Raw genomic sequence first — 15,214 nt, 5'->3', positions numbered from 1 at the left:
TTTTTTTTTTTGCTTCCTATAATGCTTAATGTGTTTTTTACCCACCGAACCTCCTATATATAGATTGGTAGTTGTATCTGGAGCCTTGATCTAATTTAGTTTTGACTTTTTTTCCACACAAGAGCACATTGGAAATGGGGTTGCAAACTTCTACTGGGAGGCTCACATTATCTGGTTCAATCTCTTTTTGTGATCTTCAATGGCTTTAAGGTAGTAGTTTTTGGTTTTTTTAAAAAATTTATTTTCTTTATTTTTTTGGCTGCGTCGGATCTTTAGTTGCGGCACACAGGATGTTTCCGTTGCGGCACGGGCTCTTCGTTGTGGCATGCGGGCTTCTCTCTAGTTGTGGCATGCGGGTTTTCTCTCTCTAGTTGCGGCACGCGGGCTTAGTTGCCCCCTGGCACGTGGAATCTTAGTTCCCTGACCAGGGATCGAACCTGTGTCCCCTGCACTGGAAGGCGGATTCTTTACCGCTGGACCACCAGGGAAGTCCCTAAGGTAGTAATATTTTAAGTTATCATAAAAACTTTCCATTTTCACTTGGTTACAGGTGGTGCTGAGTTTGGCATTGGGTGGAGACCTTCCAGTCTCAGGCCATTGTTTTTCCTTATTCCTGCTTTTTCTTCTTAGTAGTTGCTTTTCCCTGTTATCTTTTAATTACATGGGAGGTATATTTTCATTAGAGAAAATTGGAAAACAGGCATAAACAAGAAAATATGCAATTAAAACTGTGCTAAATTTTATCACCTAGCGATAACTCCTAAGATTTGGAGTATATTTTTCCGGATTTTCCTGTGTGTAAAAAAATATACGTACATCTGTGATATTGTTAAACGAAAGGTCTGTTTTCACCTCGTGGCACCTCCATAACCTCCTTCCCAGGATCTGTAGGGAGGGTCATGGTCTCCCTCCCTGTCCATCAGTAGTTCACACCAGACGGGGTGTGGGGAAGGACGGGCGGCCGCTGGTGTAGCCCAGCTGCCAAGTTTTTCAAAGGAAATAAGGACTTTTGGTTGGCAGGGCAGTTGCTTTCACATCTGTTCTTTTAGGATTCTCTGCAGTTACTCAACACACTGTGACCTGGGCTGCCCCTTTCCTTCTCCAAAGCCCTATCCCCGAGGCCTGGCAGAGGCTGGGGCCATGGGGGTCATGGGAGCCAGCCCCCTGCCCTCTGGCAGGCTGTACCACCAACATGATGCAGGGTTGTTCGTTTTTCCTTGTCTGGCATTCTAACTGAGACAAGCAGCAGCTATTTAGATTTCTACATAGGAGGGGCAGTGGCTCAGGGAGCTGAGTTTGGTTGCAAAGATGCTGTTTACTTATTAACACATGTGTTTTCTTGGACTGGCCTTGTATCTCAGCCCAGGTCACCCCTTAGGACCACCACTGATTAGGAGTGAAGGCCTTTGTTCCATCCTATCACTTGTAACTGGTTGCATGACCTCAGTCGGCCCCTTCTCCTCTGGACTGACGGAGTGAGCCAGAGCATCTCCATATGTTCCCAGCCTGGGGAAGGAAGGGATCCTAGCACATCCCTGAGCTTGCAGTCGACTGGGAAGAGATGATGGCAGAGGGGCCAGAGGTGAGTCACTGCATTGGAATGCACCCCACCCACCCCCCCAGTGTGAAAAATCACTCTGGGAGGAGGGTGAGTGACGGGACCACAAGGCTGTGCCTGCCTCGGTGAGGCTGTCTCCTTGGGGATCTCCTGGCCCAGAGCGTGGAAGAGCTGGGGGCCTGGAGGAGTGGGGCCAGCAGACCTGACACCAGTACCGAGCCAGACTGCTCTGTCCTCCCAGGCAGGGGGAGTGCTGCTGTATGTTCTTGTTAGGAGATTCGGGGTGCAGATCAACTTGGCAGAAATGTCATGAAGGCCTCTTGAGTGCCTGGTACTGGGGGTGGGTGGGTCTGCTGGAAGAGAAGAGGTGCCCCTCTGTCACTCCTGATCAGGCAGGGATGCTACAGTGAGAGTGCATCAGTCCAGTCTTGACGGGGGCTGGAGGATCTGCTTCCGAGGTGACTCAGTCACACGGATGGCAGGTTGGTGCTGGCTGTGGGCAGGAGGCCTCAGTTCCTCACCACAGGGCTGCTTGAGTGTCTCACAACACGTTGGCTAGCTTCCCCCAGAGGGAGTAATCCAAGAGGCAGCAAGGTGGAAGCCACAGTATTTTTCATGACTTCAGAAGTCAAACATGTGATTTCTGCAGTATTTTGTTGGTCGCCCAGGTAGTGTGGGAGGACACCATACAAGGGCGTGAACACCAGGAGGCAAGGGTCATCGGAGGCTGACTACCCCTGTGGCAGAGACGAGCCCAGCAGCTTCCAGCTCATATCCTCCCAGCCTAGTGAAATGAGAGCATCTTCTTTTTCCATTTAGTTCCAACAAAAGTCCCAGAATTCAACATTTGGAGTCACATGCCCATTCCTCAATGGGCACTGATCAGGAGCCCACCCCTGAAGGGCTGGTTCTCCATAGGAATAGGGAGCTGTTACTAGAAGTGGAAATGGATGCTACAGAAGGAAGGCAACAGTGTATATCCTCTCAGGAGAGGCCTGTGGCACTGTGGCCCAGAGGAGGTGACGATGGGGCATTGCTTCCTGAAAGAGGTGGCATTTGTACTTGTCTTGGCAGGATGAGTAGCATTTTGACCATTTCTGGTGGCAGAAAGGCTTGAGCCAAGGCATAGCAGGGTGAAGCAGCTGGATCATGGGGTCAAAGGAGATCAGGATGGAAAGACGAATTGGGCCAGGTGTGGAGGCTCAAGGGAGGGAGCCGGGACTTGACTCAGGAGCTACCGTGAAGCCATGGAAGTTCTTTGAACAGGACAGGCCTACAGTAGAGCCAGGATCTAGGGTTTAAAACTGAGAGAACACCCTCTGTCCAGCCTCCCTTGTCTTCAGCTATAACTGAGCACTTACTGTGTGCCTTATACACATTTCTCACTAACCCTCACAGCCTCCCAAGGAGCTGGATGATGTTGTCCTGACTTTACAGGTGGGCTCCTTGAGCGGCCAAGATCATGTAACTTGGCCAAGGTCACTTGATGGGGACTCTGATTGCAGAGCTCTCAGCCTCTTCGTCCCACATTCATGGGACAAGGGACTGGGTTGGGGCTGAATCGCCAGCCCTGATGGCTCAGACCCCTCTCGGGCTGCTCTGGGGTGTGGTGACTGTAGTATCGATGGCTTCCGTGCTCACACTCCCTCTCAGAAATCTGCCTGGAGTTTGAAACACGCTGGGGTGCTGTGGGGTTTCTTCCCGAGGGGAAAGGGATTGACATCTGGGTTTGTCAAACGGGGCCAAACTATGTGCTCAGAGCTCAGCGTTGTCTCTTGGCCGACCGCCAACTGTCTGCCTTGTTTTTGCTGCAGTTTTATTCCTTCTTGCCCACTACTTCACGGCCTTGCCACTCTCTACAGCCTGTTGCGCCCACGCACCAGTCAGGGATTGGCTGGGCCATCTCCTGGGCCTGGGACACCCTCTCTTGGGTCCCTTCCTTCAGGGAGGCCCTGAACCTCCCCCAGGTGGGTGAGGTCTCTCTCCCCTGAGCTCCGGACCACACATCTTGCCTTCACGGATGCTTCTCCCAGATCTTTGTGCCATGTCATTGGTGGTGGGCACGCTGTGTCCAAGTCGCGCCTGTGTCCCCAGCACCAGAGAGGAGTCCTGCCCACGGGGCGGAGGGCGGGTGCTGCTGAGTGGAACAGGAGAGGGTTGGGCTGTGCTTTGTGCCTGGCACCTTGAGCCAAGAGAAACCAGTCTTCCCTGCCTGATGCTGAGAAAGCCCGCAGTTGCCCCTCCTTTGGGGGAGTTTCGCTGGCAGGTTTGGGAGCACCGAGTGCCAGGGCTTGGAGATCTCGGGCGAGGGCACCTGCCAAGGAGGGCGTAGTGGGATTTGGATCAGCCTGTCTCCAGGGAAGCCCTTCTTTGCTCCTGGGGAGGGTCATGATGTGAGTGGTTGAGAGAGCATAGGCCATAGATTCAGACAGACCTGAGTTTGAATCCTGGCTCTGCCTTTTTTTTTTTTAAGCTGTGTGTGCTTGGGCAAGTGAGTAGCCCGAGTCTCAGTTTTCTCTTCTATAGAATGGGCATAATAGCAGGACCTCCTCATGAGGCTGTGCATGGTGCCCCTCACACAGTCAGTGTTTAAATAGTGATCCTGGTTGTGTTAACCTGTGTGCACAGGTCCTGCCTGCTGGGACCTCGCAGTGGGGTGAGGTGTCCAGTGCCGGGCGGCTGGACCTCGGGGTGCAGCAGGTCAGCAGAGAAGAGTCTGCTTCCTCTGAGGAAAGAGCTGGAAGGGAGACCTGGGGAGGGCAGGACGTGTCAGCTGGGAAAATTGGGCTCCGTTCCCTACTTTGTTACTAAACAGTAGGGTTTACTGTCAGGATAAAAGGTAGAAGATGATCCCAGGTGCCCATGTCACATGCTCAGAGGGCTCCCTGAGGACCAGGAGGTGCTTTCCCCCTCTGTTTTGGGAGGTCTGTGCGTCCTGCTTCCCAGTCCCTCCTAGTCTCCTGCCTCACCACTGAGCACCCCATGATCCCAGTGGGGAAACTGAGGCTCAGGGCCTTGTGTGAGTGGCGGAGCCAGGATGCGGCTCCCTGCCAGGCCGCTCTTGCTTCTAATTGCTCATTAGGGAGGCGTTTACTCCCTGCCTCCGTAAGTTGTCGCCGGGCTTCTAATGCAGGCTTTTGGTGCTTGTTTTATTTTTTACTTTTTGAAAATGGTTCCAGCTTAAAGCTTCCAATTTCCATGAAGTCACTGGAGTCAGGAGCCTGGCCTGACAGCTTCCCCCGCTCCTGTTGAGGGCTCTCTGTGGCTGGGAGAGCCCCACTACACACCCCGAGAGGCGCTGAGCTGAGGGATGAACGTGAGGCTTTCTGCTGCTCCCACCGCCAGAGCAGGAAGCTGTGGGTCCCAGATGTGACTCACTCTCATTAGGTAGCTGGTGGAACGAGCCTTCACACGTGTGAGCCTGGATGCTGGCCTAGGAGGGGCAGGCGGCGGCCACCTCCACGCTGGCTCTGACCCTGGCCCAGCTGCCGAGGGGCCCTGGAGGAGAGCCAGGTAACGTGGGGAGGGGAGGTGGGGCACCATGTGTCCTAGTGGCCTGGGCCTGAGGGGACCGCGGGGCGGCGCCCCTCCCCACCAGGCGGGCCCAGCCTGGGAGTGGATGGACAGGGTCTGGACTGGAGGTGGGGGAGGCTTTGGAGGCTGCTGGGCAGACGGCAAGGTGGGGGGGCTTGTGGACAAGAAAGAGATGCCTTGTCACCGGCTTTTCCCGGCCTGACCAGAAGGTGCTGTTATGACTGTGGTGGTGTTTATTTGGCTTGGTCCACCTAGACTGCCGTGACTGACTCTCAGGTGCCCATGTTTCTTTACAGGGTTGTAATTTTACATTTACAAGTACAGTGTACTTTTCTCAATGAAAGTAAAAGTTAACTGGGGAAGTGCAGCTGAATTTATGTTGTTAGATTAAAAAAGAATAAACAAAAACCAAACCCTGAAAGTGATGCATGCCCATGAGGCAAAGAACCAAGATACCTCAAGAAAATGGAACAGTCTGTCTTTCCCTCCAAGTCCTCCTAGCCCAAGGTCCCGGGACCACCAGTGTGGACCATGGGGTGTGGGTCTTTCTGGATCTTTCTGCCCGCTCATCCAAGCAGACGTGCACAGACACAGGGTGAAGCAGGCATCTCCTGTCCGTGTCATCACATGGGGTTCAGGACAGCTGGCCCTGGGGGCTTCCTCCCTGGCCAGCCCTGAGGGGAGGGGGGGAGGGGAGGGGGGGGTGGGAAAGCAGAGGCCTGGCCTGGGCCTCTGGGAGACAGAACCCCGGTCCCCAAGGCCTGGACGGGTGGCCGGAGCCCAGGCTGGCTCTGCCTGGAATGGCTGTGTGACCGTGGGCTGTCACCGGCTCTCTCTGCCACAGACATGCAGGTGGACGATGTGAGGGGTGACCAGACCAGCATTTCTCAGGGTGGGGACCCTGCTTTAGCCTGGATGTGAATCAACATGCTTCACATGTAGGTACGCGTTTTAATACATTTCAGAAAAAAAATTTGGAAATAGGACATCGGATCTGTGACTTCATGCATGTATTTTTGCCTTGGACAAGGCCGAAGAAGACACAGAAATGAAACGGGTAGACTTAAGAGGAAGTGTAGTGGGATTGGCTCCACAGGAAGCGCGGGCGTCTAGCGGGGCGCGGAGTCTGGAAGGCCCATCTGAGCGCCCTCCGTTCTGACCAGGCTGCGGGCCTCCCTGCTCCAGATGGGCCCTGGGCTCCCTGGAGTTTTCCTGTGGCTCCTGGTGTAGGGGAGGGGACACTCAGGCTGTGCGCATTCTCTGCCCTCAGTGGGGAAGTCACCAGTGGTCATTCATCGAAAAGAAGTGACTGTTTACTGGCGGCCGTTTTCCCAGGGGTCGGGGGTGAGGGTGGTCTCACGGGGACTCTTTGCCAGGAGTTGGTCTGGGGAGAGGCAGTCTTCCTATGGGCCCTACGGGACTGGGGGCTGGCGCAGTGAGCCGGGGGTAGGGGGTGGGGAGTGGGGCAGGAGTGGGGCTTCCACACAAGCCAGAGGTGCTTCTCAAGAGGAGACAGAGGCCCGACTTGACATCACTTTGGGCATGTGCACCCCCCTTTACAGTTTGTAACTATTGGTCTAACCCATTCCCTGCCTCCCCGCCACCCTGTGTGGTAGTGTCGTCTGTCCCCAGTTGATGGAGGAGAAGCCCAAGGCCCAGCAGGGCACCGTCTCGTCCTGGGCCACACAGGGAGTCAGTCCCCGGGGGCGTCCACTTGCACACACCACCTCTCACGGAGAGCCACCGCGTTCGAGGCCTGGGGTTGGGTAGGGACGCTGTGCCTTTGGGGAGGCTGGTGGGGGGCAGCACAGCTGAACAGGGCCTCTGGGTGGCTTTGGAGGGCTGGTGCGGGGGAGCCTTCCTGGCGGAGGGTCTTGCCTGCCCTCACTGCGGGGTGGCTGGGCTGAGTCAGGGGTCGCGCCCCAGCTGGGCCGTGTGTTCTTGGACCCGTGCTCGAGTCCTGCCTCAGCGGGGAGGTGGATGGCCCAGCCCTTTGCATTTTCCATGACTTGCCATCCCACCATTACCAGGGGTCATCAAGGGGTGGCCGGTGGCCTGTCCCTCACCTCTCTCCTCCTGTCCTGGGCACATTCGCACTGAGCTGAAGGCAGCTTTCCACATCCCATTGCCCAGGCCAAGGGCAGTGCTTAACTTGCCCGGGGAAGTTCCAGGGCCCCCTGAGGGAGCAGGCAGAGTGGGTCACACTGGGAACCTGAGTCCGAGTGGCCGATTCTAGCCTTTTGTGGGGTCGGGTCTTAGGGATGAGAGGGAAGTGCTGATGGTGGACCTTTGGGGTGTTTACTGTCTTTAAGAAGGCCTGTGTAGAAAGAGCTGAAAGTTAGTTTGGCTCAGTGAATGAGGCCTTGGCGTCTGAACAGTCGCCAGAGGAGCTGGGTCTTCTGGAGGTCACTGCGTCCAACCTGTCTCCAGACAGAGCTTTGTAATGGCCTGGGTTCAACCGCACTGTGCCTCCTCCCGGCAGTGTGCGAGATAAGCAAGGGCTGAGCTAGTTTCTTGCATCTATAAAATGGGCTGCTCACGCTACCCAACGTTCCAGGTAGTTGTAGGATTAAACGAAGGGATGCACGTGGTACGGCTGGCACAGAGAAGCCACTACCCAAGTGGAGGTGTTTGTCATTACTGCCCCGTCCTGCCTTGGGTGGGAGGGAAGGGAGCCTCGGAGGTGAGGATGGGCAGGGCCGGCTGAGGAGTGTCACTGAGAGGCCTCCCTGGTAGCCGGTAGCCCTTGGGGTAATCACTGTCTCTCTATTCCTCAGTTTCCTCATCTGTAAAATGGCAGCGCCCAGGCAGGTTGCTGGGAAAGTTAAATGTGTGAAAAATGCTTCCCAGGCATCTGAGACCAGCAAGCTGAGGCCTAGAGGTCCCTGGCAGTGGCGAGCCCCCCAGCCTGTGTGTGTGGAATCCTGCCAGCCCCTCCAGGGGTCCTCCAGCTCTGCCCCCACCCTCCCGGCTGAGCCTGCTTGCGGAGTCTCCACTTGCCCACCTGTGGCTCCTCCTGCCACCAACCCCCAAGGAGGGTGGCACAGTGCCCACCTGACAGCCACTGGCATCTGGCTCAACCTGCCGCTGCCCATGCATTTCACAAGGGGCTACGGCATGGCTGGGGCATTGCCCGGTCCCGGGCGCAGACCTGCTGGGCTGAAGCGCCTCCGTTCCCTGGGCTCCCCTTTCCCCACGCCCACACCCACCCCAAGCCTTCGAAGGAGGACAAGGTGTCGGGATGGGGCGGGGCGTGAGCCCTGGGCAGAAGTGGGCTCATTCCCTCTTTGGTTACCCTTCTCCCCGTGATGCCTGGGATCGTCGTTTCTCCCTGCATCTGCTGATCTCTGATGGGTGTATTTCACAGGCGTTTTCTGGGGCACTAAGTGCTGTGCTGGGGGATAGACCTGAGCCCACCCTGTTGTGAAGATGGGCTGGGGCAGCCCTGGAGAGGAGGCCCGTGGGGTTCCTGGGTTCCTCTTACACACGCGTCAATTAGTTCCTCCTGTCTGGTGTCAGACGTTTGAACCCCTTCTCCTGGCTTTTGCCCCCCTCGCCGTGTTGGCAAACCACCCCCCCGCCCCCAGTTCTATGTCTCAGGCACTCTGGGCCCACCCCCTGGCTTGGGCAGCAGGTCGGCTTGCCTCCTCTGCCCTTTGCCATGCATCCCCTCTGCTTAGGGTGCTTCCCCACCTCGAGCCCCCTCTTGCCTCGTGTCACCCGCGCCGGGGTCCTCGGGCTCAGGAGAAGACGGGGCGCAAGTGTGTCTGCTCTACTTGGCAGCCTCCCCCTGCCCCCTTGGCTCTGTGTTGAGACCCCCTCTTGCTGGTGCCGGTGCGGGGGGCGCCAGGAGCACCCTCCTTGTTCTCTCTTCCTCTTTGTGCCTCTGTCTGCCCCCGCCCCCCCGCCCCCGCCGCCTTGAGCTCTGAAAGAAGTTACCCTGCAGCTGTGCCTGAGGAAAAAGAAACAAATTGAGGCCTTTGTTGTGGGTACCCTGGTCCTCAGACGTGATCCTGGCCCCCAAGGCCCACCTTCTCTTGCTTTCTTCTGAGCCGGGCTGGAGGTGATGGGGTGGATGACCCAGGGGGGAACTCGTGCCCACTGGGGGTGGCAGCGTGGCAGGCCTGGCTTTCGGGCATCGTGAGGCCCCCGGGGGTGACACGGTCAGTGGCGCCACCACCCACCTTCAGGACCCAGAGTACCTGCTGGAGGCCTCTTTGTCTTCCAGGAATCCAGGCCTTCTTGCCCCTTGGAAGTGGCTTGGTTCACTACCTCAGGTGCAGCTGACTTGGGTCGACGGTTCCTGGCATCACTGGCCGGCCGAGCAGGGGGAGGCCCAGGATCCAGGGGTGCGGCCTTTCTCTGCACAGATGGTGAAACTGAGGCCCAGAGGGCTCCACAGCCTCGGGGCGAGTGTGTTTTCCTGATCAGAGCTGTTTGGAGGCACATTTCCCTGGCCTCACTCAGTGGGGGATGTGGATTTGGGGTGGTCGTCCTCTCCTCCTGGCCTCAGTCTCCTCATCTCTGCAGTAGTCAGGCTGACCCTATTCCTGCGCACCTCCCTGCTGTGTGGGCCAGGGATCTCCCGGGTCTGCCCATCCCTGCTCCCCAAGCCCTACTCCCTGGCCTCTCCTTCGGGCCCCATCCGCCTGGGGGAGGAGGTGCCCTTTGAATAAGTCGTCTGGAGGCGTTGCTTTAATGGGGTCCTGGGCTAATGGGGAAGTGTCCTCTTTTGAAATATTCAGACTCCCTGGAGCCACTGCTCAGGTCCCTTGGGGAAGGGGTGCCTTAGTGCCAGGCAAGGCCTGGGACAGGGGCTGGCACCCCGGCATCCCTTTGTCAGACCCCGCTTTCTGAGCAGGGGAGCAAGAGAAGAGAAGAGCTGCCTTTTGGGGGCTGACAGGAAGCGAGGCTGAGACCCCTGGGACTCGAAGTGTGTCCCCCAGGTCTTTGTTGTGGGTGCCCTAGTCCTCGGCCGTGTTCCTGTCCCCCAGGGCCCACCTCCTCTCTCTCTCTCTGTCTCCTGGGCCCGGCTGGAGATGATGGGGTGGGAGCGATGTCAGAGTTTCTCAGGCCCACCCCTCCTGTTTGGAGCCAGTTGGGGCGGACCCACTTAACAGCACTCCCTGTGTGCCAGCCTCTGTGTGAGGCCCTTGGGCATTCGGTACCATCACCAGTCCATTCTACAAATGAGAAAACCGAGGCCCAGAGAGGTTAATTAACGTGCCTCAGGTCACACAGCGCCTCTGATGTGGAGCGGGGATCTCGCCTGTTTGGTCTCAGAGCCTGTGCTCACAACCCCTAGGCTTTCCTGCATTCCTGACTGCGGTCTGAGGCTGGGCCCTCTCCCACCCTGGCATTTCTTTGCCTCGTGTGGCTTCTTTGGCACACGTCTCTTCCCTCCCCGCAACATGGGCTCCCAAGGGACCCTGCGTCCATCTTGTTTGCTTCAGCACTTCACCTGGTACCTGACACAGGCAGGAGCCCAGTGGGCACCTGTTGGATGGCAGTGCGGGAGCCTTAGGCTGGGGCCTCTTTTCCTGTGGTAGAAACAGCACAGCAAGGTTGGCCCCCTTCCATGTGCGAAGTTTCTGGATTTATAAGGAATTTTTATAGCCACGAGGTCATTTCACTGCCAGAACAGGCCGGGGAGTGGGGGAATGTTTTCGTCCCCATCGCTCAGGTGAGAAATCGAGGCCTGAGAGGCAGGTGACCTGCCAAAGCTCAAGCAGATGGGACTAGGGACACCAGGGTTGGGGGCCAGACCCTGCAGTTCAGGGCGGGCTGTATTTGACTCAGTTCATGAATTTGGGGTTTGAGTGTCCGCTATGTGCCAGGCACTGTTGGGTCCTGAAAGCAGGGCAGCGCGTGGCCAGACATCGGCCTTGGTAGAGGCATCGCATGATCGGGCAGCGACAGGCCAGGGGCCCTGTTCTGTGGTGGGAAGTGCAGGCACTGAGTCAAGGTTGGGCAGCCCTCCTGGAGGAGGTGGCAGCTCAGCCTGGCTCTCAAGGGCCGGTAGGAGTTTGCCAGGCAGAGGGAGTTTGGGGGTGGGGAGGTAGGCAGTGCTTTTAGGCTGTCTGAGCCTGGAGACAAAAGGGTGGGGCTTGTTTGGGGAACCGAAATAAGTCAAATCACACAGCCGCGAAGAAGGTCTCAGGAAGCCCTGGAGGAGTTGGTTGGCCAGGGGTGAGCAGGACGGGGCTCGTTGTCTTTGGGGTCGCGGACAGGCGTGGGGAGCCCTGGTGGAAAACCCCAGGGGAGGCTTGGGTTTGGGGGGCATGTGGCTGCCGTGGACTGAGCCTCCATCACAGCGACTTCCTGTGCCCAGCGGAGCCTGGAAGGAAGGGGTGCCCAAGTAGGAATGGGGAGCTTGGGCTCGGGGGACAGCCGTGGGGAGGGGCTCCCGAGCCCCTGTGTTTGTGGCTCCGGAAGCCAGGCTTTTAGGGGTGCGGGGGAGGTCGGCTGGGGCTGCTTCCCCTGCAGAAGGGCTCTTCCGGGCTCTGGGCTGGGCTTCACCAGGCAGCCCTCCCGCCCCTGCCCCCCGTGTGCCCCCTTGACCTCGCACAGTTCTCAGGAAGCCTTGGGGAAGGGGGGTCTTAGCATCTTGGATTAGGGCCGGGCACTCTTGGTGGCTGGTGTGGCGGGAGTCCGAGGGGGGGCCTCTGGGGGAGGCATGGCTTTGGGAGCCAGACCAGACAGTGATGCCTCACGGGTGCTGGGGAGGCCACGGCCCCGACAGGGCCTGCTGAGCTCTGCATGGAGGTGCCTCTCCATGTGCCTTTCCCGCTGCCCTCTCTGTGGCTAGCTTCTCTGGTAGTCTCAGTGAGAAGGGACCTCGCAGACCCTGGGGGCCTTCCCTGCCCCTGGAGGAATCAGGCCCAGAGAGGGCGAGAGGCAGAGCGGGGCTGGACCTTAGGTGTCTATCCCGTGCACTGCTTTGCTTATGGCAGGTGAGGAGACTGAGGCAGGGGGCACTTCACAGCCCTGCACGGGAGAGGCAGGAAGTATGACAGGAGGGTCTTTCCTGGTTGGTATTCAGTGCCTTTTCCCACATTCTCTTCCCCAGGGCAGATTGCTTCCCCAGCAGAAAACTGCCCTAGGGCGGGGCCTCCTCCAGTCTTCCCCTGACGCTACCCTGGAGGCCAAGATCAGGGCTGGTCCCTGTGTGCCCACGCAGCCCAGCCCAGGGGAAGGTGGAGGTGGGGGAGTCGGGGCCCAGCTTGAGGGAGCTCCCAGGCTGTCAGAAAAGGGGCAGATAGTGGCCTCTGTGAGCCACAGTTGCCCAGGGAGTCTTCTTGGGGGAGGATCCCTGAGCCGAGTCTTGGAGATGCCAAAGTCAGCATTTCCCCAAGAGGATTCCTTAGAGATTTAATGCAAAAAGGGCCTCGTGAACCAAAAAGACTGGGAGATGCTTAGCTGTGTTCATTAATTCAGCAGCTTGCTTTCCTGCAGGACTTCTCAGAACCTTTAATTTGCTAATGTGCACAGGGTATCTTTAGAGAAGGAGGAAGAGAATGCTAAGCCCAGCACTGCGTGTGACCAGAAACTGCCGTGTGTGTGGCTCTTCACGGCCCTGCTGTTGGGCAGAGCGCCCCTCAGGAAATGCAGACACAGGGCCAGAAAGTGTCGTGTGTGTGGCTCTTCACGGCCCTGCTGTTGGGCAGAGCGCCCCTCAGGAAATGCAGACACAGGGTTAAGAAGGAGCCTGGGCCCTGGAGTGGGCAGCTCTGAGTTTGAATCCCAGCCAGGAGGCTTTGGACGAGGAGCTTAGGATCCCAGAGTTGGCTCCCCTGGCTGGAAGCAGAGGGAGAGCACCCCTAACCCGCCCTGGGGGTCCGGATGCAAGGACCTTGCCTCTTCCCAGCAGGTGCTTGGAGGCTGATGGCAGGGGCGCCTCCCGTCGGGTTTGCTGCCTCCGTCTCCCAGGTGGGTTCAGAGTGCGCAGAGCACGTCTGGAGGGCCGGGCATTGTGTTTCCTCTCCTCTCCTCTCCACAGCCCTAGAGGCCTTGGGGTGAGGACCCGGTGCTACCTGGAAGCTCTCTCTGGCTCAGGCCCACCTTCCCGCTTTCCTTGACCCAGTGGACAGCTGCTCGCTTGAGGTCCAGCTAGGCTCTGCGTGGATGTGTGAGCCCATGCGATGATGACACTGCCTGTACCCAGAAAGCAGTCCCGAGGTGCTGACGCTGCTGTATCCACCCCAGAGGCTAGGCCACTTCCAGAGCAGGGAGGGGGCCGGGGCGCCTTGACCTCTTTGGTGCCGAGGCCCATGACAGAGTGGGCTGAAGGGGAAGGGGCAGGTTCTGGGCCCACCCACAGCCCTTGAGGCCCTTTCTGCCAACTTGGTAGTGCTTGTCGTCTTGACCTGGCGTGTTGTGCCAGGTGCAGCCCCCTCCCCGCCCCCCCGCCACCGTGCTCTGCTTGCATCACCTCCACTGAATCCCCTCAAAGCCCTGGGTGGTCTGAATGTTATTCTCCCTTTCTTTCAAATGACGGAAGTGCCGCTCAAGGAGGATAAGTAACTTTTTCAGGGTCATGCATCTTAGACGTGATGGACCTGGGGCTCGTTTTCCTTTTCTTCTTCTTTCGTTTACAGGCTCTATTTATTTTTTGTGTATTCACATACATATTTCATAAATTTTTAAAAAATATTTATTTATTTTTGGCTGCGATGGGTTTTCGTTGCCGTGCGCGGGCTTTCTCTAGTTGCGACAAGCGGGGGCTACTCTTTGTTGAGGTGCGCGGGCTTCTCATTGCAGTGGCTTCTCTTGTTGCAGAGCACGGGCTCTAGGCACGCGGGCTCAGTAGTTGTGGCTCGCGGGCTCTAGAGCACAGGCTCAGTAGTTGTGGCGCACGGGCTTAGTTGCTCCGCGGCATGTGGGATCTTCCCGGACCAGGGCTCGAACCCGTGTCCCCTGCATTGGCAGGTGGATTCTTAACCGCTGTGCCACCAGGAAGTCCCCACATACATATTTATATATGTACACACACACACACACACACACACACACACACACACACGCACACACACACCCCGACAGACATGCCAGGAACACATCTTTCCACGTTAATATATTAAACTTAGAGCGTCACTTCAATGATCAGTCGCTTTATATTGCCCTTTGAGTTTTTCTGTTAGGGTCGTTATTTTTTACTTTATGTATTTATTTAAAAAACCCCTTTATTGAGGTATGAGTGACATACAAAAAGCTGTGCATTTGTATTGTATACAACTTCATAAGTGTGGAGATAAGTATACACCCGTGAAACCATCACCACAATCCATGCCATAAACCTGTCCCTCACAACCTAAATTTTCCTCCCTCCTTTTAGTTTATCATTATTATTTTTAAGATAAGAACATGTAAAATCTACCGTCTTGAAAAAAAAATTTTTTTTAATATATTTTTATTTATTTTTGGTTGCATTGGGTTTCTGTTGTTGTGTGCGGGCTTTCTCTAGTTGCGGCGAGCGGGGGCTGCTCTTTGTTGCGGTGAGTGGGCGTCTCATTGCAGTGGCTTTTCTTGTTGCGGAACACGGGCTCTAGGCATGGGCTTCAGTAGTTGTGGCTTGCAGGCTCTAGAGTGCAGGCTCAGTAGTTGTGGCGCACGGGCTTAGTTGCACTGCAGCATGTGGGATCTTCCTGGACCAGGGACTGAACCCATGTCCCCTGCATTGGCAGGCAGATTCTCAACCACTGCACCACCAGGGAGGTCCCTTGAAAAAATTTTAAGTATACAATACAGTGTTGTTAACGATAGGCACTATGTATGTGGTCGATCTTGTTTTTTTTACTGAAAACTTAAAAAAAATTGCATAAGCTACATTATAATAATAGAAATAGAAACTGAAAATGAGGAGAAGTAAGATTTGTTCACTCTGACAAAGCAGCAGTTTTGGTGTTTCTGTGTCCTGGTTCAATCCTAATCCATTCTAGGCATGACCTTCACCATGTGGATTTTTCACAGGATACCCTTCCACAGTATGGTTCAAGCTGCTGCATCTTTTTGGTAGCTGCATTGTATTCCACTGTAAGAATGTGTTGTGATTTATCTTCCCCAGACTGATACACACATTGTTTTCAGTCTTTTGCAATTACAAATAATGCTGCAATGAATAAT

General features: G+C 56.4%; 1 protein-coding gene across 7 annotated transcripts in view; it reads left to right on the top strand.

The window, feature by feature from the left end:
• The window catches only part of ADCY7 (adenylate cyclase 7), a 60,623-nt gene that overhangs the window by 8,377 nt on the left and 37,032 nt on the right, over positions 1–15,214 (top strand). Inside the window, exon 1 of one of the 7 annotated variants that reach the window (XM_068528336.1) lies at positions 1,563–1,582. The exons of 5 other annotated variants lie outside the window; for them this stretch is intronic. The gene's annotated coding sequence lies outside the window, so the exon portion shown is untranslated. Of the gene's footprint in view, positions 1–1,562; positions 1,583–5,050; positions 5,072–15,214 lie in introns of those variants that run through there. One more of the 7 variants, XM_068528334.1, reaches the window with a different exon arrangement.

The sequence above is a fragment of the Eschrichtius robustus genome, chromosome 19 (genome assembly GCF_028021215.1).
Source record: "Eschrichtius robustus isolate mEscRob2 chromosome 19, mEscRob2.pri, whole genome shotgun sequence".
In the NCBI taxonomy this organism is placed as follows: Eukaryota; Metazoa; Chordata; class Mammalia; order Artiodactyla; family Eschrichtiidae; genus Eschrichtius; species Eschrichtius robustus.
Note: the sequence above shows the minus strand (reverse complement) of the source record. Positions and strands in the feature narration are given on the sequence as shown.